Source organism: Silurus aristotelis, assembly GCF_946808225.1.
Source record: "Silurus aristotelis genome assembly, chromosome: 25".
In the NCBI taxonomy this organism is placed as follows: domain Eukaryota; kingdom Metazoa; phylum Chordata; class Actinopteri; order Siluriformes; family Siluridae; genus Silurus; species Silurus aristotelis.
The window spans coordinates 3,790,542-3,814,969 of NC_139598.1; the positions used below are offsets into that span (position 1 = coordinate 3,790,542).

At 40.7% G+C, this 24,428-nt stretch overlaps 1 protein-coding gene across 3 annotated transcripts in view; it reads right to left on the bottom strand.

Annotated features, from left to right (window-relative positions):
• The window catches only part of sulf1 (sulfatase 1), a gene marked incomplete at its 3' end in the record, with an annotated part of 91,734 nt that extends 68,226 nt beyond the window's left edge, over positions 1–23,508 (bottom strand). Inside the window, exon 1 of one of the 3 annotated variants that reach the window (XM_083530157.1) lies at positions 23,461–23,508. The remainder of the gene's footprint in view (positions 1–23,460) is intronic. The other 2 variants (XM_083530156.1, XM_083530159.1) reach the window with 2 other exon arrangements.
• Between the last annotated feature and the right edge of the window lie 920 nt (positions 23,509–24,428).

The window sequence follows — 24,428 nt, forward strand, 5'->3', positions numbered from 1 at the left end:
CACTGAGGGAACTTGTTTGTTTGAACTATGTAAAAAGGATTGCAATCGGTACACACGTTCACCAAACCGGAAACCCTGTACCAAAACGGTTCGGTACAAATGTGTACCGTTACACCCCCAACTTTATACCTATACTAGAATTTGTAATAGATGCATAGGTGGCACTGAAATCTATAGATTTAACTGCGTGTTTCTGGTTTCTGGTCCTTCCATTGCTCCTGCACTAAATCTGTTGGATTTAAGAAAGTATTTGGACGGATCACAGCACACCCAACTGCTTTACGCATTAAACCACCTCGTAATCACATCCGCGTGTGCGTTCGGTTTACGACGTACAGTAAATAAACCATCCTCTTCTTAGGAATGCCAGTAACATGCCAGGCTTTTAAGCACTGGGAATGTGCACATAATCAAAATACTGGAATAAAGATATATGGAAATGTGGAAAGAGAGGTTCCGAGGCAGTCGACCAGGTCACCTGTTATTGCCATCATGAAAGTATCCACAGGAGGGCAAGGTTTTCAGAGGCTAGTGGAAAAATCAGAGCGCTAGTGACCATCTGAAAAGGCAGTTCGCTCCCTCATTTGACGTCGGGATTTACAATCTCTCTGATCATACCTCTGCTGCTCAGTACACACTACTTGGAACATCTGGATTATCTGATACAGAAAGAAAGAAACAACTCATGCATCCAGGAGTGAACTCTTCCCCACCCCTAAATTACAACTTTTATTATTAAGCCTTTATTATTTCCCATATGATATGACTTAAGGTAGCTCTCGGCTACTTGAAGATGCTACGGCAAATGCGTTGATCTGCTGGAGAATGATCTCAACAGGACTACTTTATGTGGTGTAAGAATCAGTGTTCTGTAGCGGACATCCGTTAATGCTACCCAAGAAAGTGATAGGCATTCACATAAGGAGGGGGGCGGTCCCTAATTCCAGATGGATATCTGATTAGAAATGATAAAGAACTCATCAAATGCATTTTCCACTCTAACAAGTTCATTATGCCCCTAAAGAGTTTTTTCGACTTGCTACTCTGGAAATCCCTACAAGTGTATGTTGAAAGCCCTTTGTTTTTGGATTCAAAACAGCGTATTTCAATTACAAAGTAAAAAGAACACTTACAATTCCAAAGTGTGGTGCCTTAATGTGTTTTTTTTTTCCAGGTGATAGACAAATTTATTTCTCCAACTGAATTATCCAGTAGAATCTCAGGAAGAGCATTTACACATTTCACCTCAAAGCAATTCACCTATCAGACTTTCGCTCATGTAATAGAAGAGGAACAAAACCAAACTGAGGCAGGGAATGTAATTCCTGGCAAGGAATGTAAAGCTCTGGGTTACTGATCGGAAGGTCGAGGGTTCAAGCCGCTGTATCACCAAGTTGCCACTTTTGGGGCCCTTGAGCAAGGCCCTTAACCGTCTGTGCTCCAGTGGGGCTGTAACCACAGCTTCACAAAATTGCTAGGATACGTGAAGAAATAATTTCCCAGTGAGATCAATAAATTATTCTAAACAAAAAACAAACAATAAAAGTAGTTTAATGATTAAAATTACCATTACAGTTTTGAAAGAAAGAAAGAAAGAAAGAAAGAAAGAAAGAAAGAAAGAAAGAAAGAAAGAAAGAAAGAAAGAAAGAAAGAAAATTAAAGGCAGAATAAACAATAGAGAAAGACTGAAAAAAATGAAACAAAAAAAAGAGACAGGTGGATGCAGAGAGACAGAAGGAAGGAAGGAAGGAAGGAAGGAAGGAAGGAAGGAAGGCTAAAAGTCAAACACAAAGAAAGAAACAATTTATGAAGGCTGCAGACAAAAAAAAGAGAGGAAAGTTGAAAGGCTCAAAAGGAGAGAGAAATGTACAGAGAGACAAAGAGGAAAATAAGCTAAGAGAAGAAACGATGAAAAGAAGGAAGGAAAGAGTGGGATGAAAAATGGTCAGAAACAGGAACACAAATGAAAAACTGAAAAAAGAAAAGATGTATGCATAGCCCGGAAAAAAAGAAAGAAGAAACACCTGAAGTACAATAAGCATTTACAGAAAAGTCAAATATGTAACATCTATAGTTTTCTACCCCCCCTTTATAGTTCTGTAGAAAACCACAAAAACGTGGCTTGATCTGAAACTGTACACCATTTGTTCCATGATGGCTTATTTTTCTCTGAGGAACCTCAGAGCAGGTAAAGGAAATTTCACGACATGACAAGTGTAGCCACGTCCTACCCTTCTCTGATGGAGCCTGCAATTACACCGGAGTGTTGATCGATATATTTAGTGAACGAGTTCTTCTTACTACTTCCTCGCAAATCATAAATCGATCTCGAATCAGGGCTCTCTGGAGGGGAAAACAAAGTCTGACCTGACTTCATTTCACACTCATGAGCAGCTATTCTGTCTGTAAAAATAAACCATGAGCTCACCAGCGGCGGTGGCGGCGTTCAGGTGTCTGCTCTCTGCGTCACTCTCCAGATGTCAGCTCCCGTCACAGAGGCTGCATTAATCTTTCCCGAGACACACAGTGTTTTAGCCCCCAGCATCTCCGTGTCTGCCTGCTGTGACGCCCTGAAGCGAAGTGCCATAAACACCCCCCCCCCCCCTTTTCCGAGGTCTGCTGATATGAACGCTTGGTCCTGGGACTATATTTTGTTTAGGAAGTGAGTCATAAATTAGAGGAGCACTGAGCAGACGGGGAGAACTTGGACAGAGAGGGTTCTGTGGCTGGGCTTCATGATACGAACAGTAGACAAGCCGAAGGTATGCAAGACGGCCTGGTAATGGGGGGCACGGCAAAAAATAATAAATAAATAAATAAATCATGTTAGCATCGTTTCATTAATTATGCCTCATGGGAAAATCTGCTGACCAACAAGTTGGTCTATTCAGTACTGTTTCTTTGAATACATTTAAAATATTACAGGTAATAACGAGGATTTTGGTCAAAGCCAATACCAAAGTTTCTGCTGGTTTTACAAAACAAATTAAAGACTTTTTAAGATCTTTTTAAAATTGAAATTTAAGATTTGTATCATGACATCAAAAGCGCACAGACAGAACTACGTTGTTGGCAACTGGCCTTAACAGAGTTCTAAATTAAAAAATGTTTTCATGCCAAGTATCGCTAAACTTGCACTTAGCTAAACAAATAAAATCCAAATAAACAAATAAAAAGTTTTTATGTCTGTGGTACAGAAAGCTGATTGGCTGTTGCATGTTTGTCTCGTTTGTTGCCTTAATTTGGCGAATTATATTTTGACTAGCGAAAGAAAATTACAACAGAAACCAAAACAAGAACATTCCAAAGTGCTGCGGGAGCATTTCAATGGTCGTTAGAGGTAGCGTTACCTGGACATAAAGTACGACCTGTTTAAAATGAGTTAAGACCTAAGACCAGTGAACTGAAGACTTTTTAAGGCCTACAATTTGGATTTTTACTTTTAGACCCTACGGAAACCCTGCAATTTTAGACCCCACTTACAGAAAAGCTTCACCTTATCGATGGCATGTTGTTCTTAGTTGAATAAAAACAGCTTAATCAGCAGCCTTGGATTATACGGAGTGTCCTTCATAGAAGCGCCTGTGAACTGTTGCTATAAAAATAACGCATTACAAAAAAAATGCAATTTAACAGCTGGAGCAGCTGTCAAATCAGAAATCAGTTTATCGATTACTTTTATTCAGAAAATATTAACCGTAATCCTGTTGATTATGGGATTTACGAGTGCGTTTCCTTAAAAAAGGGATTCAATCTTACATACACTTGATGGACAAAAATTATTGGGAAATCAGATTTTTCCAGCCATGTGTGTTTCTTTCCCAAATTGTTAGCACATTAGATGAAATACAATTGTACAGGGTGTCTTTAGACACGATAGCACGACATCTGAGTGGCCTGGGCTTAAAAGTGGAATAGGATGGAAAAAAACACATACAAAAGTCCATATAGTGCACATAGTAGTTTATGAAGCAAATTTATGTTCTAGAAAAAAAAGAAATAGCAATCAATTAGCAAACTGACTGGAATATTTATTATTTAAAAAAAATATCCTGTTCACCTGTAGTATCTTGCTTTTAAGAAATAAAAACCTTACTAAGTTTGGAAAAGCAAAACTCTGGGGGGTAAAAAAAAAATACACAAATAAAGCAGAATTTATGTCAGTGCAAGCATACCGTAGAGTGCAGTTAAGACAGACGGAAAAAATCAGTAAGTGGAACCATACTTAGAAACATCCACTCCCCTGGTAGTTCCTGAACAGATCTTTTTTTTGTTTTGTTTGTTTGAAAGCTTTGCAGGACTGTTAAAAGGGAAAGTGGAAAGGCTGGGAATGAGATTTCCTCCGCTCAGGTCTGGAAGGAAGCTCCCACAGTGTAATAACAGCCCGTGCCATGCGGGACACACACAGGAGCGACAAAAGTCTGTTCGGACCCGGCATTTTTTATTCATATACATATACACACATATATATATATATATATATATATATATATATATATATATATATATATATATATATATATATATATATATATATATATACATATACACACACACACACACACACATATATATATATATATATACACACATATATATACACACACACACATACACACATACACAGTACAGACCAAAAGTTTGGACACACCTTCTCATTCATTCAGTTTTCTTTATTTTCATGACTATGTAAATTGTAGAGTCACACTGAAGGCATCAAGGGCTATTTGACCAAGAAGGAGAGTGATGGGGTGCTGCGCCAGATGACCTGGCCTCCACAGTCACCGGACCTGAACCCAATCGAGATGGTTTAGGGGTGAGCTGGACCGCAGAGTGAAGGCAAAAGGGCCAACAAGTGCCAAGCATCTCTCGGGGAACTCCTTCAAGACTGTTGGAAGACCATTTCAGGTGACTACCTCTTGAAGCTCATCAAGAGAATGCAAAGCAGTAATCAAAGCAAAAGGTGGCTACTTTGAAGAACCTAGAATATGACATATTTCAGTTGTTTCACACTTTTTTATGTATATAATTCCATATATAATTCCACATGTGTTAATTCATAGTTTTGATGCCTTCAGTGTGAATCTACAATTTTCATAGTCATGAAAATGAAGAAAACTCTTTGAATGAGAAGGTGTGTCCAAACTTTTGGTCTGTACTGTATATATAATAAATAAAATAAAAACCCAGACATATTGATATAGTGGACAGAAGGAACATCGCTGTCCCGTCTGGTTTGAGAGGAAACACGATCTATGTGGAGATGAAGATATAGTATTTAAAGGAAAAGGAATCGAAGGTACGCCCTTCTCAGATGTAATCTATCAGCCAGGTCATGCTCGTGCGCACCGGAGCTTCGAGTACTAATCCTCACTTGCTTTCAGCAAGTTCAGCAAGCAAATTAGTGTAGCAGATTTAACTACTGGCATTTTGGAAATGGGAAGAAATGGAGATTCCAGAAAAAAACCTCAGGAACTCAAGACGAGCATGATGTAACAAGGTCTGGACTGACCTGTGAACAAGATGATACTCAACTTTTCTGAGGACAGTGATCATTTTGGTTTGTACAAGATGGCCACCATATAATGTTACATGCCAAGTTTTCTTTTATAGATAACTTAGTTGGAAACCCATGTTAGCCAAAGAACTGAATGGATGGATCAGCCTGGTTGCTCCAGTACTACAAGTAAATTGAATTTCCCAAGAAAGAATGAAGCAGATTCCCTTCATCGGAGATGCAGGTAAGCATCAGGATCAGATTAGTGCGTGGCTACGTTCGCCGCATTCCTTTGTCTGTTGGATGCTATCAAACATGAGGGTTTGTTTAGAGAAGGTGCATGGGTGCGTGTTTGAAAGCATCCTCTGAGACGGCATCATGATGGCATCAGGGAGATAAATGTGCTGTAGTTAGCGGACTCACAACAGCCACTCCATTGTTGAAACATTCCAACTGTAACTGCGATGACCTCAGTTTGCTGTCGGAGATGAAATCGAGATTCTGTGATTGAAAGTCAATCATTTTAAACATTCAGATTTCAATTACAAACAGCAATAATGCTCCTGTCCTGGTTAAGGAGAAGGATTTTCTCATTCAGTGACCCTACAGTATATTGGGATGAGTGGTAGATAAAATAACCCAAATCCCACCGAGCAGCTCAAGGCGGCATTAGCTGTTTGTTCAGTGCTGGAACGTCGACGCGTTTTACGGCTCCCAGCAGCCCGTTGATCCTGACTGAACTCCTCCATTAGCAACCCACGTTTCTTCTGAGTTTTGTTGTGTCGTGGCAATTTCACGGGAAGACACACTCGGCCAAGCAGGTTCTTTGGATAAAGGATGATCGAAGAGTTAGGGGTTTCGAAAAATGCTGGATGACGACTTGCAGAGCATTAACAAGAGCGGTGGTACTGTATAAAGTTTGGAAACTTCATCGCAAACACTTCCAAGCACTTCAGCCAAACTCCCCTTAAACGTTTTAAGCATTTTCCAATTGCGAGGTGTCCGACACACCTGCCACACGACGACGTTAACGGCTGCGACGATCGGCGAAGCGAGTGCCAACAGGCTAATAAACGTTGTTAGCATATGTTTCAAAAGGGGGACATGTATGAGAGGGGAAATGAGAGCTGGCGAGCTTGACAATCACACCTTATCCAGCGCTTCTGGCACCACAGCGCCAGGCTTTTATAGACATCGGAAAAGGCATTCTGGTGAGAAATTACTCTTTTTCCTTGACATGGACTGGCCCGCTCGACCTACAGCCCTCAGATATTTAGATTCTCGGAACAGAGAAAAAACTGGACTCAATTTAAACCAACACCTAAAGTACCAGGCTGAAAACCAGGTCTGGCAGCACAAACCTTCCTCCAACTTCTTTCTGGCAATCTTCAGAAAAGAAACACTTAAAAAATAATAATAATAATTAAAAAAAATTTCCTGGGTGCTGCAGCTGTTAAAAAGGAAAAAAAAACCATCACATCCGATGCTTTCCCGTTTTAAGTAATAACGAAAAGGCTTTTTATTAACACAAATATGCATGTTATTAGAAGTGGGTGAGATGCAAAAGTTTGAGCACCTTTGGTCACTTTGCATTGCACTTCTCATTGCGTTCTCATTTGTTTAGATTGGCGCTTTGTGGTATCTACTAATCACCAACAAACAGTTCAGCATCAGAAAGTTTTAGGCTCATGATCATTTTAATAGATATCAGTGTATGACTTCCATTTATCCATTTATAGATTGTGTGCAAAGGGTAACCGAGTCTTTTCACATAAACTGAGTTAATTAAGCAAAGAGTCTTGTGACAAAAATGATAATAGGAACATTATAGCCAAAATAAATCATAGTATTTTAAATGCTTTAATACATTTGAAGGCAAATACTTTTGAATGAAGTAATATTTTACCTTGTGTATTTCTACTTTAACTCAATTACATGATTCAAAAAGCACATCTAAATCTTTTGGTCAGGTCTCAGTCAACTTTCATATATATAGTGTATTTTTTCTCTAGTGTATTTATAGTTCTGATTTAGAAATCAGCACTAAAATCCACCAGAGGAAAAGGTTTCATAACACTTCCTTAAGCAGTAAGCACAGGGTGGACGCAGCAAATTACGATTAGCGAGAAGTCTAATGTTTGGATTATCGGAATAAATGTTTATCGCGTGCTAAGTCAAACGTGGTAATTAAATATATAAGCGTCTCGGACTTAACCCGTACAAACCGGTCCGTTCGTTTTTAAAAGCCGCCGCGATCTCAAAGGAGTGCAGAAAGCGTCACAATGACTTTTCAGTCCACACTCGAATGGGGAGTTTACGCAGGCACTCCCGGCGGACCTGTATCACGTAGCGACATTTTCTCGAGGGACCGACTTGTACCAGCTGCTCGTGGCAACTGGAGTTTATTGGCTCTTAAATTTAGACCTTTAAAATTCAAGGCTGCGAAGTGAAGAAAGCTGAACGACGAGGTAAATCACATTGATGGCTGTCATAAGCCTTGAGTTCTTGGTGAAAATTGGCGCTCCAGACTTCCAAGTGCACACTGTTTTCTGCCGGATCGACATGAGACATGCGTCACGGAAAAGTGATTTCTGTATGCCGAAAGACAGACCTGATGCTTACAAAGACGGACTCTATTCGCCGTCAAACTAAAAACATTTTTCAAAAGGGAATGTTAGCACAAAGACCAAGAACAGTGTGTGTGTGTGTGTTGGGTGGGGAGTGAAACCCCGTTTCCTGTGAAGAAGTAGAAAGACTACTGGTAATTAAGTCATTCAGCTGAACAGGGGGTGGCTTAATAACAGGCGTCTCATGCATATCTGAAACAAAAAGAAAAAAAAAACCTGGCCCTCTTTCATTTGTGCCCAGCACTCGTAACAAGTTAGCATTAGCATTTTACAACCTCTGACTGGATAGGTGATATAGCAGCCAGGTAAGAAAAAGAGAGGAAGTGAAGAGACGGCAATTGCCTGAAGGGTCTAAATCAATGGCTGTAAATAGATTTGACCAGGAAACACCTTTTTACACGCAGGCTTTAATAACTAGATAATTAAACGCTCTCAAATGTACTTTATTCAAGGAAAAAACAAAAACAAGAAGAAACACCATGCTTACTAGGGTTGCAAATTTCCAGGAATTTTCAAGACTGGAAACTTTCCATGGGAATTAACGGAAATTGATGGGAATTGCAGGTGAGCCTATAACAGGGAACTTTAACGTAGTTGGACACACCCCATACATGTACTATGCATTCCTCCATAACCTGATGCAGAACATTTCTCCAATCGTGCAACAAAAATGTCCATCTTGGCGAGTGTTCAAATAAATTACATAAATATTACAGAAATTTACTGGCCAAAAGTTTGGGCACATTAATATTTGTAATATTTTGGGAATAAGTCTCTTATGCCTGCATTTATTTAACCAAAAATACAGAACAGTAAAATTGTGAAATATATATTAAGAAATATCTATAATTGTTTTACCTACAATTAAATCAGTCAAAAATAAAATCTAAAAAAAAATTCAATAGTTTGCATGTATGTCAGATTATGACCAAATAATGTTTATATTTGTTTGTACATGTATAATTGCGATGCGTTTTTTATTATTTCCTTTAAATTCCCGGTAAGTTTACAACTTGGAAAATTCCCAAATTCCTTAGATGAAGTTCCTATGAAAAGCTTCTGGAAATTTACTGGAAAATGTCCGCCCCTTTGCAACCCTAATGCTTACTTGGAGTGCCTGCCAAGTACATAGAGTTAATATTGATTAGTAGGAAGATCAGACCAGCTCTTTACACTGACGAATCAGGAAGTGCAATGAAAAGATAATAAAACGAGATAACATTTGTCTTAACACATGCCCTTCAAACTTACACCTCACCTAACATACTGCATGCAATAAAGGAATAAAAACCTGAACCTAAATGTATAATTATGCAGTAAAATGCATGAAGATCAAAAGAGAGCGAAAATAAAAAATAAAGTACAGGTAGAAAAAAAGCCGTAGTATTCTGGAAAATAAAATAAATTGACTTTTTCCAAGAGAACAGCGAATCTAACCAAAACTGCATTTTGGATTAAATCCCCAGATTCACTTTGCCAATACCTGCATTAGCATAAAGTGTCAGTATTTACTATTGTGTCAATCGAAGCCGACGGAGAGGGTGAGAAGGAGGAGAAAATGGATATAAAACTATATATGCAAGATTCATATGTGCATTTTGAACAGCCCATTCCACATTTAGTCCCCATTTGTTGTTATAATAACCTCCCCATTTTTCTGGGAAGATGTTCCTCTAGATTTTAGAGTGCGCTTGTGGAGATTTGTGCTCATTCAGCCACAAGGGTGTTAGTAATATCAGCTACTGATCCAATTCATTACAAACGGTTCAGTCCAGTTAAACTCAGAGCTCTACGGCAGGCCTTTTAAGATCTTCTACTCCAACCCATGTTAACAATATGTTCATGGAGCTGGAACATTGTCACGCTGGAACACTGCAGGGTCTAACGAAGGGAAAATGTAATGCTAAAGCATCAGAAGACATCCCACAATTCTGTGCTTCAGCTTTGTGGTTAAAAAAACACATATGACTGGAAAAATCAGACGTCCCAATACTTTTGTCCATAACGTGTATTTGAACACAGACAGCTAGTCATTGATGAGGTCAGCACACAGAGGCGTTTTCCTCTGTCTCAGGCTCTGTGCCTTTTAAAACATTAGCTGTGACTCGTCCTGCCATAACCCCCGAGACCAGAAATCCGAATCTTGTGAAGTCATTGCTGAAAACTGAGGCGTCCATGTAAACAATAGACATGAGAACAGATGACTAAGGGCTTTACTTCGGAAGACGTCGTGGAACTATTCAACCGAGTGCTGCCATATAGGGAACCATTTCAGCCTTAACATCCCTCTGCCCTCTTGGCTGAACTCCCCTAATGTTATTTATTTATTTTTTTATTAACCCTCATACTGATCCTTTCCACACTCTGCCTTGTCTTCTTCATGATCTCCATAGAAGGGACTTGGATGAATTAAAAGTGCTTGGAGCAGCGCGTGCTATCTTCTGCCTCCGGATTCCATGCTGTTAGATAGCGAACAGCCAGACCTGGCCGGCTGTGTTCATTCCACACCCGCCTGCATCCTGTTCTCACACACAGTTGCTGCTCTGCCATGATTCACAATGCAATTTCCACTCATTTGGAGAGGAAACTAACCAGTCTGGTCTTGCTCTGACCATCTTTACCCACCACCTGGCACAAGATATCTTTAGCTGAAATGCAAACAGCAGCCTGGCCTTCCTTCTGTGGGTTTTGTTGTTTTTTTTAACCTCAATTTCTCCTAGAAAATGGTTTGATCAGAATTAGGGTTCAGGATATTTTTAAGACTAAAAAATTTTATATGGAAATGCCACAGGAATTAATGGGAACAAACTGGGAATTTACAAAATTGCAGGATAGCCTATAACAGGGAACTTAAATGTAGTCTGGAAAAAAAAAAAAAAAAAAATTTGAATATATAATTTTTCAATTTCTAACACCTGGACGTACTGCAGGGCCACTGAGGCCACACCCCCTACATGCACTGTGCCTCCCTAAATAACAATTTATTCAATCCTGCACTCAAAAAATTACATAAACATTGCATACGTTTATTTGTTTGTATATGCTACAGTTTATAGAAATTTCCACAACTTTTTTTAATTCATTCACATCAATTCCTGAGATTCCAACTTGGAATATTTCCAAAATATCCCAGATGTTCTAATCTCGATAAAGTGGAGATCACGAGAAAACAAGAAAGAAAGAAATATAATGCATGGCCTCTTACAACTTCCGTAGAGTCTTCCTGATTTTGTATATTTAGTTTTGTGACTGCTGCTTAGTCAATGCCAGTCTGAATTTCACCAATAGCATGAGGGCATAGGATGACACCAAATCCAAGAGTTGGCTACAAATATGGTAGTGGTGATGAAGAAAAAAAAACAAACAAATGTGATGTCCAAAAAAGCAAAAGGTTAAAATAAAAAAATTCTGTAAACTGGTGATAAACATATTCTTATTACCTCACTGAAGGAGGTTTTGGCTTGTTTGATGACATTAGCAGAATATAAAGGACCACAAGTTTGGTATGTGCTTTTTGAACATCCTCTTCCACATTTCGTCCCCATCTGCTGTCAAAATAATCTTTCTCTGGGAAATTTTTGGAGTGTAGGTGAGGTGAGGAGGTCTGGGGTGCAGTCGGCTTTCATATTAGTCTTGAAGGTTTGCATAGAGCTGAGCTCAGAACTTCTACTTTAAACCGTATCGTAATGGATCTATTTTTGTGCACTAGGGTATTGTCATGGTGGAACAGATTTGGGTTTCCTTGTTCAAGTGAAGGGAAAATGTCATGCTCCGCATCCAGACATTCTGTATGATTGTGGCTGACAGTTTGTTGAAGAACCACATAAGGTTGGAAAAGTCAAATGTTCCAATACTTTTGTCAAAACTACATCTGGGCAAATCAAAACCAAAGTTGCTAAAGGATCTCAAGGATGTCAGGGCACAAGGAGGAGGACACTCCAGATTGGACATGGCACAACCACAGACACACTCAATGGCAACAAAGATTTGGAAATGCCAGTTAGACTACAATGTATGTCTTTGGACTGGGTGAGAAAAGCCCTTAAGCACAACTACACAGGACTGGGGCAGGCTTCATTCCTGAAGCTCTAGAGGCAAATCGCAGAAACCTGTAAGCCACCAAAAATTCAGACGGCTGAATGAGCATTATGCTAGTCTCTACTATGTGCTGTATTTCCTGGTAAACACCAACTCAAAGCACTCCTTACAGATGCTGATGGATTCACTTTACTTCCTTGCTATAAAAAGGCATGCCGGTGAACATGTTTTATGCAAGACTTTCAGCGTTGAATTAAAATAGCCGGTCATTGTTCACCCTTCGCTCCATGAAGAGCGGGCATGTCTATCTGGCTCGCTCCCATCTCTGAATCGCGCAACCACGTCGACATCCACATTACATTTCATTTCCGATGAGGAAATCTGAAGACCACAGGACTGCGCCGGTTCGCAGCAGAGACTTTTGTAAAATCTTACCAAGCAGATCAATAAGAAAAAGGCAGGGTGTTTGCTCTGGCGCGCTGCCCAGGTGAGCTCATTTTAATGGCCACAATTAGAGCCGGGGGACATTCACAGTGCCATCAATAGACCTCCATCTGTGTCGTTCAGGCTGTGTGTTTCCCTCTGTCAAATAAAATTCTGCTCGACTCGAGGGGCTTCCACCTCTCTTCAAACACGCTCAGAAAGAGACACGGAGAAGTCAGACCGACCCGTCTGTCTACTGCCGCCCTCATCCATCCTCCGCTTTGAAACGCGAGCAAACAATCCACGCTCGGTGCCTAGCAACGCACAACAAGGAGCAGTAATGAATTCAGAACCAACACTGTCTCCAGAACGTTCAAACAACTGACTGGTGGAACAGATCGTGCGAACGGCGAACCTGCCCTCGAGACGCCGCTAAGAGTTTATGTAAGCCGAAATAGCACAAACTGTCAATCACGGAAAGCGTGTTCACATATGGCACATGGTAGCTATTTAGTTCATAAGCTATAGGGTAGGGGTCAAGCGAATATAATGGGGTGTGTGTGGGGGGGTGAATTTCTATTTCATAGACCAAGAGGTGGAGTGGTGATTTGATTAGCTAGCGGGATTTCAGTGTTTACAGTCACACAGATGAACTAACGCACGCATTACTGTTGGGACGTATCGTGTTTCCATGGTGGGGGGGAACAAACAATGACTAAGAATTAGTTTGTTGTATTTCAACTTTTTTGAAAGCTTTCGTTTGGTATGTAGACATGTTCAAACATAATGCACATTACATTCACAGCATTTGGCAGACACTTGTCCAGAGTGACTTACAATGATTTGAGCAAATGAGGGGTAAGGGCCCTTGATCAAGGGACCTTGAGCCCAGCAGGGGCCAGTTGGCAGTGATGGTCTTAACCACATCTTACCCACTGAGTTACCATGTAGAAGGTGGCTTAGTGGTTAAACCATGTAGAAGGCAGCTTAGTGGTTAAATGCATTATACTTTGAAATCACTGAGTTCAAATCCCAGGGACATCAAGCTGCCACTTCTGGACCCCTGTGCAGGGCCCTAGGGCAAGGCCCTTAACTTTATATTTGCTCAGTTGTATGAGAAAAAATTTAAGTTGCTCTGGATAGGGGTGTCTGGCTAATGCCATAAATGTTAGCAGCTATCTGACTATTTGTCAGGGACACAAAGATGATGCGCTATATTAAAAGTTGCATAACAGCCGTTTAGATGTTTTCAGGCACCGAGAGAGCAGAGTACTGAGATGCAAACTGCAGCTAGCTAATGAAGTTAAGACTTGTCGCCAACTAAGTTAACAATTTAAGGTACACTGTATGAGCAAAAGTAATAGGACACTGAACCTTACCCAAGGGCCTCCTCAGCTCACCCACATCACTATGGCTGAATGAATACAGTTCTCCCTAAGCACGCTCCGAAATCTAATGGAACACCTTTCTTTACATCCATATAGTGCATTTGTATGTAAATGATCTTGATGCCTCCACAAACAACCAAATGTTTTTTTTTCTTTCTTTTCAACCTAAGAGCAGTGATCACAATGCTGCTAATACACAAACAACATACACCGATCACTCATGACATTATAACATTATTAGCGGTGAAGTGAAGAACACTGATTATCTCTTTATCATGACTCCTGTTAGTGGGTGGGAATTATTATTCCGCAAGTCAACATTTTGTCCTCAAAGTTGACGTGTTAGAAGCAGGAAAAATGGGCAAGTGAGTTTGACAATTTGATGCATGTGAGGAGCAAAAGCTGACCCGTGTGGGCGAGCTCCTGTAGTTCAAATTGCTGAAGCAGTTAATGATGTTGATGCTCGACAGGTCAGGACTGATTTGGCAGTAAAAAGGGGATCAACACAAGATTAGGAAGGTGGTCATAATGTTATGCCTAGTCGGTGTATGTACGTTGTGTTTGTTTATCTACACCTAGATTTTTGGACAAATTTAACAGGTTACACACAATGTAGTAATGCTTTGGAAACTTGTATAAAAATGCTTATAATTGATTTAAAACTGAATTTATATGCAATAAGGCAACCTTTTTAGTCTAGTCAAGAATTTTCAATTCAAGGCAGGATGATTGGGGGGGGGTTGGTTGGGGGGAACAGTCCAGCAAGGTCCCAACATAGAGGTGAATACATGCTTGTGCTCTTCGGGTCAAACGTGTCAACTCGAAAGCATCATTCATCCGCCCCCAGCAGACAAACAGACCAGAAAGGACCTGCAGTGTAAAGCGATGGGAAAGTTCAACTTCCCAATTGAGCAGCTCTGCTTGGATGGATCGGGCAAATATTGCTTTTGTGTGGCCATCATCCGACCTCACAGACAGACCATTATGGGAAGCCTGGTCCGTGCTGAAGCGGCTGATGCAGCTGTCCTGTGTTTACTTTGCCCTCCTTTTAGCTCTGAGTATCAATTAGCTTCGGCATCGGGGAGAGAGAGAGGGAGATCGTGAAAGAGAGCACAATCAGGGACGGCCTCTGCTCAAATTAATGCCTTCTAATGCCAAATGTGAGAATTAAACACATCGCTTAAGCGCTATAAAGGAAATGGCTCTCAGATGTGCACCGGCGTCAAACAGCGGAAATTTGCAAACTTAAAAACTTCTCAAATTTCCAAGAGCGGCGGCCCGCTGGTCCTCATTATGTCGAGAAATAACGAGCGGCACGTTAACGGGAGCTGTAAAAATCCTAACAGTGACAGTAAGAGGAAAACGTCAGGAGCTGGAAGTGACCGTACCGTATTTGTCACATTTGACTGTTCGGGTCGACGTCGTAAACGTCGGCTTTCCGAGGACGCGCCGCACTTACCGGCACCAGGACTAATAGCTGATGCCTTTTTTCCCCCCGTAAGACTCGGACACGGCGTTCCTAATAGTGGGAAAATTTCAAGCGGCGTGTCGTCAAGTGTATGAGCGAAACCTGAGAGCACTGAAGTGGACCGAGTTATATCATCTGTGCCCTCTTGTGGAGAACTGGCACAAAGAACGCTGCTCCATACACCAATACTGCGTGATCTGAAAGATGATTGGGGAAATTTTCTCAGGAAGTCATCGCAGGCCATAAATATTGGACATTTTTCTTTTAAAACAGTCTCTGCAATTATATTAATTATTGACTTATAATTATTTTATAAAAAATAAACAAAAATGATAAAAATGCATTCTTCTCTTATCTTTGTGGAATATGTATTAAATGACAATACTTAAATGAATTAAACTAAAAATTTAATAACATACATTCATTTCCCAGAGCAGAAATTCTAGCTTTCTTTAGAAAATCTCGACCCTGAACACTCGAATACATTTTTTTTAGTTTTCATTTCTTGCCGCTTTGTGAAGTCCATTATTTGACGCACTATACACAGAAAGAATTTGGCATAGATTGCTTTGTTTCGTGTAATTACTACATAGCGGAAAAATATGTAATACGTTTCACAACATGCTGCCATTCATTGGGAGTTATTTGATTTGAAGCTGATCAATCAGGGTTACGAGTGCATACAAACGTCTTCTGAACGAACACGGATTTCCCTGAATACCGCGTTTCCTGCCCGAGTGTGATAAGCGAACAAGTTACTACGCCTCCTTTTTCACTACTTCAGCTTTCATTAGAAAACACTGGACACTAAATATGTCTTTGGCCGTGTGCTTTTATTTGTGGTGAGAGAAAACTTGTGCGAATTTCAGGTCCTTTTGGCTGAACCGTTTCCTTGAGTTCAGAGACCAGACCTTTTGTTATTTCTCATGTGCATGAACGAATGATGCAACATCACACAGCTGGACAAAGGGAGAAAATTTTTTTATATATATATATATATAAAAAAAACAAAAAAAGCCAAGTGCTAAAGTCATGGCTGCTATTTGAAGTAAGAGAGCAACTGTTCAATCGATTTTACATATTCCACCAGTTATATTGGAAGAGAAAGGGGTTTGGCGAAGACCCCGAGAAACACGAAACCAGGACTAGTCATCAAGCTTCAAACTTTCTGAACGGTTTATTGTTCGCATATTGTGCTGAATTACTCTGGAAGTGAACTCTGTACAGCTTCTTTTTTTTTTTTTTTTAAAAGAGACAAACGCAGGGCCAGAAAAAAGGACCACAAAGTGTAATTCTTTCCATATCAGGGTCAAGATGGTTTCAAAATTAATAAAAACACAAATCTGGCAGTTAAACAAGACTTATAAAACACAACAATAAATCAGCGATTTGTTTAAATATTATATTTAATGAGACATGGAGAGTAAATGGCCACGTGTGTGATCACTTTAGCAATAAAACAAATGGGTGGATTACGGCAATCCAGAGAGGAGGAAGCGTTTTTATCTCAGGATCAGCATGTTGTCTTCCACCCGTGTTCATAACAGCAACAGTACTGTCCGACTACCAAACACGTCCAAATGACTCCATGTCCTCACTTGTCTCACGCATTAGATCATACAAGACTTACTCGCAAACCAAAGCTCCTAAAACCTCCAAGAGCTTTGGGATTCCTCATAAATCCTCCCCTCAACCTACACCTGCACCCTTCAAAATTCCAGTTGGACTCGACGGGCTGCTTGGCCTCCTTCACAAGGCTAATTGCGAGTTCAACCTTGACGAGTCCGGCTTGTGAAAGCAAACTTACACCCGTGTATAATTTCTCTGCTGCTACACGTCTCCGGTCATTTCTTGGTCTGCTTCTGAAAGAGACCCTGGGCTACTTTTGGACATCATTGTCATTCCTTCAAACCCTCCACCACAAGGCTCAAATGACTGGATGAGGTCAAACAACAAGCAAACACCGGTGTCCTAGTAATCCACATCCAAATAAATCAAAGTGGGGAACAAAACACTCGTCTGGGGAACTCTGGCCGAGGGGAGTCCTTTCAGACAGCTGTTTTTGACATTTCTATTGCGAGGAAATGAAAAGCCGGAAAGCCTGCGTGCAGCCAAGCGCTTTTTATGATGCGTTTTGACGATAGTTACGAATTTTCTTCACTTCGTTTTTTTTTTTTTATATTTGTCACGCTTTTAGAGATGGACACATGCACAGAGGATCATGTATATTTCCCTAGGCGGAATAAAACAAAACAAAAACGAGCTCCACATTGTGGCGCAGGGAAACGGGAGATTTTGGAACTAGGAGTCGGCGACCCTGGTGGGAATCGATGATTGTTTGGAACTGGTGCGAGCTCGTTTAGAACCCCTTGCCATTAGTTATAATGGAGCGGTGAGTAACAAGCGTTTGCTGTAAAAATCCTTTATAAAAATGGTGGTAGCGCGAGTGCTGCACAAAGGGAATTTCGGCTTCATTACCGGTTAGGACCTCATGATCGCGTCCCGTCTGCAACGTGGGTGCATCATTTCGAGGAAACAGCTCGACACAGCTATGAGTGTTGTTGACCGAAACAGTGAGAGCACCTCACAATGGCGTCTCAAACAGCCTTGATATGTGTTTGTGTTCGATAGGTGTTTGACTTGCCCAGGTGAGAGCTGGGCTACCTGACTGCCTAAGGGAAGAAACTGTTCAGAAGTCTAGCAGACGACAGAAGTTGAAGCCATGACTTTGTGGATGACGCCAGTTTGTACGCGGTCTGTTACATTAGATCCCTCCTCATAACAGATGCTAGACAATCAAAAGTCCATATTAGATTTGATCCAGCTTTGACACACACCCAAGCAGAGTCTGACAGAAAATCGAGGGGGTGCAGATATCTCAGTGCACAAGTGTATGCTGTCCTGTGTTGTATACTCTCTTGCAAGTTAGGGTTTAGATTTGATCAGGTCCAGCTTTACCCCTTTAAACATTTGGTACAGGTTTTTGGAGACTTGGATGAGCTAAATAAGCTTTTTCCATGAAATATTACACAAAAAAGGAAAGTCGCCAGATATTTCAATTCACTTTCTCATAACAGATAAGCAAATGGCTGCCAAAAGAGATTAAGTGCACTGTTCTTTGTCCTTCCAGTAGCGAGTACGGAAACAGCTGGGATACGTCTAGTGTGGACCGTCTGTAGTCATGAAGCAGCGTTTCTGCAATGTGTCCGGTGTGTATTCAGAGGAAGAGTCGAGTTAAAACAGTACATTGAGTGAGTGTGTTGAAAGGATGTGCAGTATTGTGAATAGGACTCAGGGGATGAGCACAGGATAGTCCTTACGAATGCGGCTACATAATCCAGATGAAATTATCCACTAAATCAAGGGTGAGATGCAGATCTTCAGAACATCTATACCAGACAACCCCTAACAACCACTGATGATTGTGTGCTGAAGCTCTAAGCTTGTCAAAAAACCAAAATCCAACTCTGTGCCATTTCTGAAGACTTATTTGTTAAAACTGGGTGAAAGATCAAGAAAAAGGTGTTTCAGAATGGGAAGCAATCCAGAGTCCTTCTTAGCGTCATGACACCCAGGCTTTGGAAAAGGCAGAGCTTGTTGCATGGCACCAATTAATCCGAACGCTCTTGTTTCCTGACCACCCTGTTCCACTCCCTTTACTCTGGAGCAATCATTCACACACAAAACACACACACATATCTGGCCTGGATCGAGAGGCCGTGCCAGGCGCTGCAGGTGCGGGACCAGCTGAAAACATTTTTCGAGCCTCCAACTAAAAATTAATTGCCGGTTACACAATTAAATGGTCATGCGCAGCATGGTAATCGGCTTCATGAATCACAGAGCTTGATTTATATCAAAAAGCGAAAGGATTTGAAGGATCGCCTCACTCCCTGAGGGAGGATAAAAGGAGGAAGCTTTTAGAGTCACGCCCGGCATCGGTGGCCGTGTTAGCGTGTCCAGCCCTGACTAATGGGGCCTGAGAGAACAACATTCGTTGATATCAGGAATTGAGGTCGGAACTCTGGAGGCGATCGGGAAAATTGAAATTTCCAGGATTGACTTGCTGTCAGCGTTTCATGTTTCACCGGTGACCTAAGACAATTAGAATGATGCATTCGCTGAGCCGCATAATGAAAAAGGTGCACCGTGGGTTTTTTTGCTGTGGAAATCCAAATTCAGACAAGGATGGAAACTTTTTTATTTCCCTCAACCTGACCATATCGTTGGCAGTTTAACAGCCACTGTGAAAAATCTCTTTCAAAAAGTTTTTTTTTTTTCTTTTTTTTGCCCATCATGCTTCATAGCCCATCTAACCCAACTTAAGATCAGCAGCCCAAGGCATTGACAGAGTAAAGGATTTTAAACCTAATAAGCATTTACTCGCTATTTAATAGTGCACATTTGACCCGCGCTGGCTCTGAGGAAGATTTGGACATAGATGGACAAACGCTCATTGTGAGATCAAAAGCGGAAATCTGAGATTTATAGTTCGGCATGACACCCAAATTTACTCAGCAGACATTTCAGTCAATGCTACCATGTTTATTAAACCATGGAAAAAATATCACTGAATAAATTAAACACACAATACAATTCATACAACCTCTATTATCTACTTGTCTCAGCAATCCTGTAGAGCACCTTTAGAGCACCTTTACACTGTTCTGCTATTGCCCCCCCCCCACCCCACAGGGAGAAAGACAGGCAAAAACAATGATACAGAGAGTAATGGAGGCAGAGACAGAAAAAAGTACAAAGGGAGAGGCAGAAAGAGAGATAGACAAAAAGACAGTGTGAGTGCTAGACAGAAAGAGAGAGCGAGAGCGAGAGAGCGCGTGCAAGGGGGCAGACAGACAGAGATAGAAAGTATAAAACAAGGATGAAGAGTTTAAAAATTAGCGTGCAAGAGAGAGAGAGAGAGAGAGAGAGAGAGAGAGAGAGAGAGAGAGAGAGAGAGAGAGAGAGAGAGAGAGAGAGATTCCTTGGCCTGTGACACTGTGCAAAGAGAAAGAACTCCTCAGGGATGTTATTGCACGCATTTTGACCTTTCCTTTCTCTGGAAAAAAGGTTTGGCTTCAAATTCACTTTTCCTGAAATAAACAGTCCAAGTGTGGTCTGATCCTGAGCAGGATCACACACTCAAACCCACAGGCAGAGCGATCGCTCACACTCAGGTGATGAACTTTTCCAAAACACTTCCTTGTGAAAGTGAAATGACTGGCAATCGCGACGCAGCAGCGCTGAAAACGTCTCCACACACTGTTCCGACTAATGGCTTTATCTGAGGAACTCTTAAACAAACGGCCCCAAGTGCACGGCTCCCAGGTGCCTTATTTACACCAGTCATCCTGCTCGACTTGTTTGGTTCTCTTTGAATGATTTGCAGCCTTCACAATCAGTTTCTCAAGAGAACCCAGAAAACCGCCCAGAGCCGTTACCAGTGAGCTTGCTGTACCATCAAACACACAGTGACTAAGCCATTCTGGTAAATCGCTCGCGAGGGGTCATGCAGCACTGTCTGGGGAAACTTTATGCATAATGTGTTTAAAAAGGTTTCTCAGTACATCAACAGAAAGAAGGAAAAAACGATCCTTCTTTCCAAGTAGAGCAGAACGCAGAGCTCAGTATGGAGGAAAAGCGAACGCTCCCCCGTCTTCTGAACCTCAGCCATATCCCCCTTTGAGAGGGTTTCACAGCAGTTCCGGTCTGCGATTCAAATCACTCGTACAAAATCATAACACAAAAAATAAATAAATAAATCAAAACAAAAAAAAAACACTCGGAAACATGTCGTCATACTTCACGAGCTGTAAACTTGAACGTGCAAACCTCATGGCCTAATACGTTACAGACACTACCCAAATTGATCAAATATATTATAGCATATAGGCATGTCATGTATGTATATGTGGGGGTACATTATACATTATACATACACACATATATACATTATATATAGATATACACACACACACACACACACACACACACACATATATACATACACAAACATACATATATATACACACACACACATACATGTAGAGTCAACCCCCAATCAACCCCCCCTGTTCACCACCCAATAATTTGCAATTCTGAACTCAAGGCTCGGAAAAGTCACAATTGAACCCCAACAGCAAGTTGGGGATTTTTGTCTTAGAATGTAACCCCCGCGAGTTCCGGGGGACCACTGTACACACACAGACACACACACACACACACACACACACACACACACACACACACTAGGGCTCTAACGATTCCTAAAATAACTTACAAATTGATTTGCCTCAATGCTTCGCTTAACTAAACACAGAGCCTTGTGTTTCCAACGGACCATTATTACAGACGCACCGCACGCTAAACTCTGGATCGTGCTGGACAGGTAACACACGCTGCAGAATGAAAAATGAAGGAACGAAGAGAAAACAGCGAGGGGGAGAGGAGAAGATTCTCGTCAACAAAAACGTCAGAAAGTTTCCAAAGTTTGGGATCATTTCAAACTAAAACAAAGAAAACAGCTCACAGTGCGGTTACCATAAAAAAAAAAAATGATGTATCATTTTTTACATTTTTGTATTTTGTTTCAATATGGCAGGTAAATGCACTAAATTAGTTTAGATTTCACAGATATTCATGTGCAATTTCAGCAAAAAAAAAATTTTTTGTATAAAAAGGAAACAAATGACATGAATTGTTCCTTTTAAAATATCCGTCGTATTTTCTCTTGTATATTTAGTATTGATCATTAATAAAGAAAAGGTACTTGTCAAAGTATAAATACGGTCATTTGTTTATAATTGAACAAATTACAGTACATACTCAGCAAAACAGAGCATTTTACAGCACCTTACTGTATAAACTATACAGGATACGTGTGTGTGGCGTCGGACGTGTGGACGAGCGCCGGGTTGCAGATGAAAGGTGGAGCAAAACACTGCCATGTTTGTCTGAAGCTTAAAAATATTTGTAAAAATTTTTCATCTCACTCAATCGTCATCGTAACGTTGAAAAATCCTAAATCGAACCACGATAACGTGGGGATAATCTGTGCATATACTGTTTATCAACACATACATTGATTTAATGTAAAAGGAAGAAATAATAAGAACTATGATGTGGGTGGGATTTTTTTAAATACATTTTTTAATAGAGAAATAAAACATTTAATATTGAATATGTGGCAGGATGACGGCGATTCCATGCAAACTGCAGACTATCATTTGTTTGGATTTGTCTTTGTAATGTAGCTTTGATTCACCAGTGTGTTTATTTATGAATATATTGGAGTGTCATACAAACAAACAAACAAACAAAACTATTGATTTTAAACCTGGGATTGTAAGACAAAGTAGAATCCCACTGTAATGTCCTTTTTTTTTCATCGATTCATCACTCATCCTCAAAAAACAAACAAACAAACAAACAAACATGAGCCCCAATTAGAAAGGATTTGAAAGGTGACTGTTCTTTGAGAAATTAGAAGATAAATTGTTCTCTCTCTCTCTCTCTCTCTCTCTCTCTCTCTCTCTCTCTCTTTCTCTCTCATTAATCAGCACTGTAAAGTACCACTGACCAGTGCTCCTGTGTCTTTCTTCTCTTCACATCTGCCCAATTCATCCTGATGACCTCTAGATTGAGTTCTCTTCCACTGAAGACGACTCTGTGCAGCTGAGGATGTTTCCACATGAACTTCCTAAAGATCCTGGAACTTACTCAACAGTTTAAGAACTATGAGAAAGGATTTGGGCTTTAATTGATATCGAGGGTCTACTACAAAGGCAGCAGTTGAAGATGAGAGTGGGTTCCTTGTTCAAGTCTGGTTTCTCTCAAGGTTTCTTCCTTGTTGCCTCTCAGGAAACTTTTCCTTGCCACTGTGACCACTGGTTTGCTCAATAGGGATATAGGCACTAACATAAATTCATATTTTATAACCTTTTAAGTCCACTGTTAAAATCTGTATAAAATAAAACAGAATAAATGAATTTAATAGACTGAACGTGTTCCATCACTCACCTGCTTCAACACCTGAATGAGAGCTGAGCTTCGGGGGGGGGGGGGGTTTAGATAAATATTAATATTAATAAATATTATTATTTTATTAAAAACGACTTTACTGTAGTTTGTTTTTGCTTTTCTTTTCTCTCTCCTGTCTCCTGGGGAAATATGAAATCTTTAAAGAGAGAGAGATTTATTTTTCGAGACGTTTATTAACACTAATTGCGACCCATAGACTCCGAACATCCGGGTAGGCATGACAATGTGGCGCGCGCCCGCGCGGTCACGCTTTTTTAAAAATCGCGCGCGAGGCTGTAACAATGCTCACGAGCGCCCTCTCAGGCGCCACAATAAACTCCGTGCTATTACTCCACAATAAACCCTCTGCTGTTTTGGAAGGTCTGGGATTCGAGCGCTAGTATTGCCACGCTGCTCTTAACCCTCTGTGCTCTAGGGGCGCTGTATCATGAGGTGCCCATATATCCTTCCTTCCTTCCTTCCTTCCTTCCTTCCTTCCTTCCTATCTATCTATCTATCTATCTATCTATCTATCTATCTATCTATCTATCTATCTATCTATCTATCTATCCATCCATCCATCCATCCATCCATCCATCCATCCATCCAGCCAGCCAGCCAGCCAGCCAGCCAGCCAGTTTGGTTTATATCAACCTATATTTCATTCATATATCTGTTTGTCCAACCGCATCATCCATCAGCAACAATTCATGCATCCATCCACACTATCCATCCACCCATTTATCTGTCCACCCGGCTGTTAACATCATCGTTCTATCCATTAAAAAGAATCTATCTATACTGTATAACACTATTTGCTTGAATACATACTTTGCAATTTACTATGCATTGACTGTATATGAAAAAACATCACGGTACCTGCAGATGACTGAATGAATAAATAACCCTTCCCACATGTGGACCACCATTGAACAGATATGATACAAAAAAATAATAATCCTCCCATG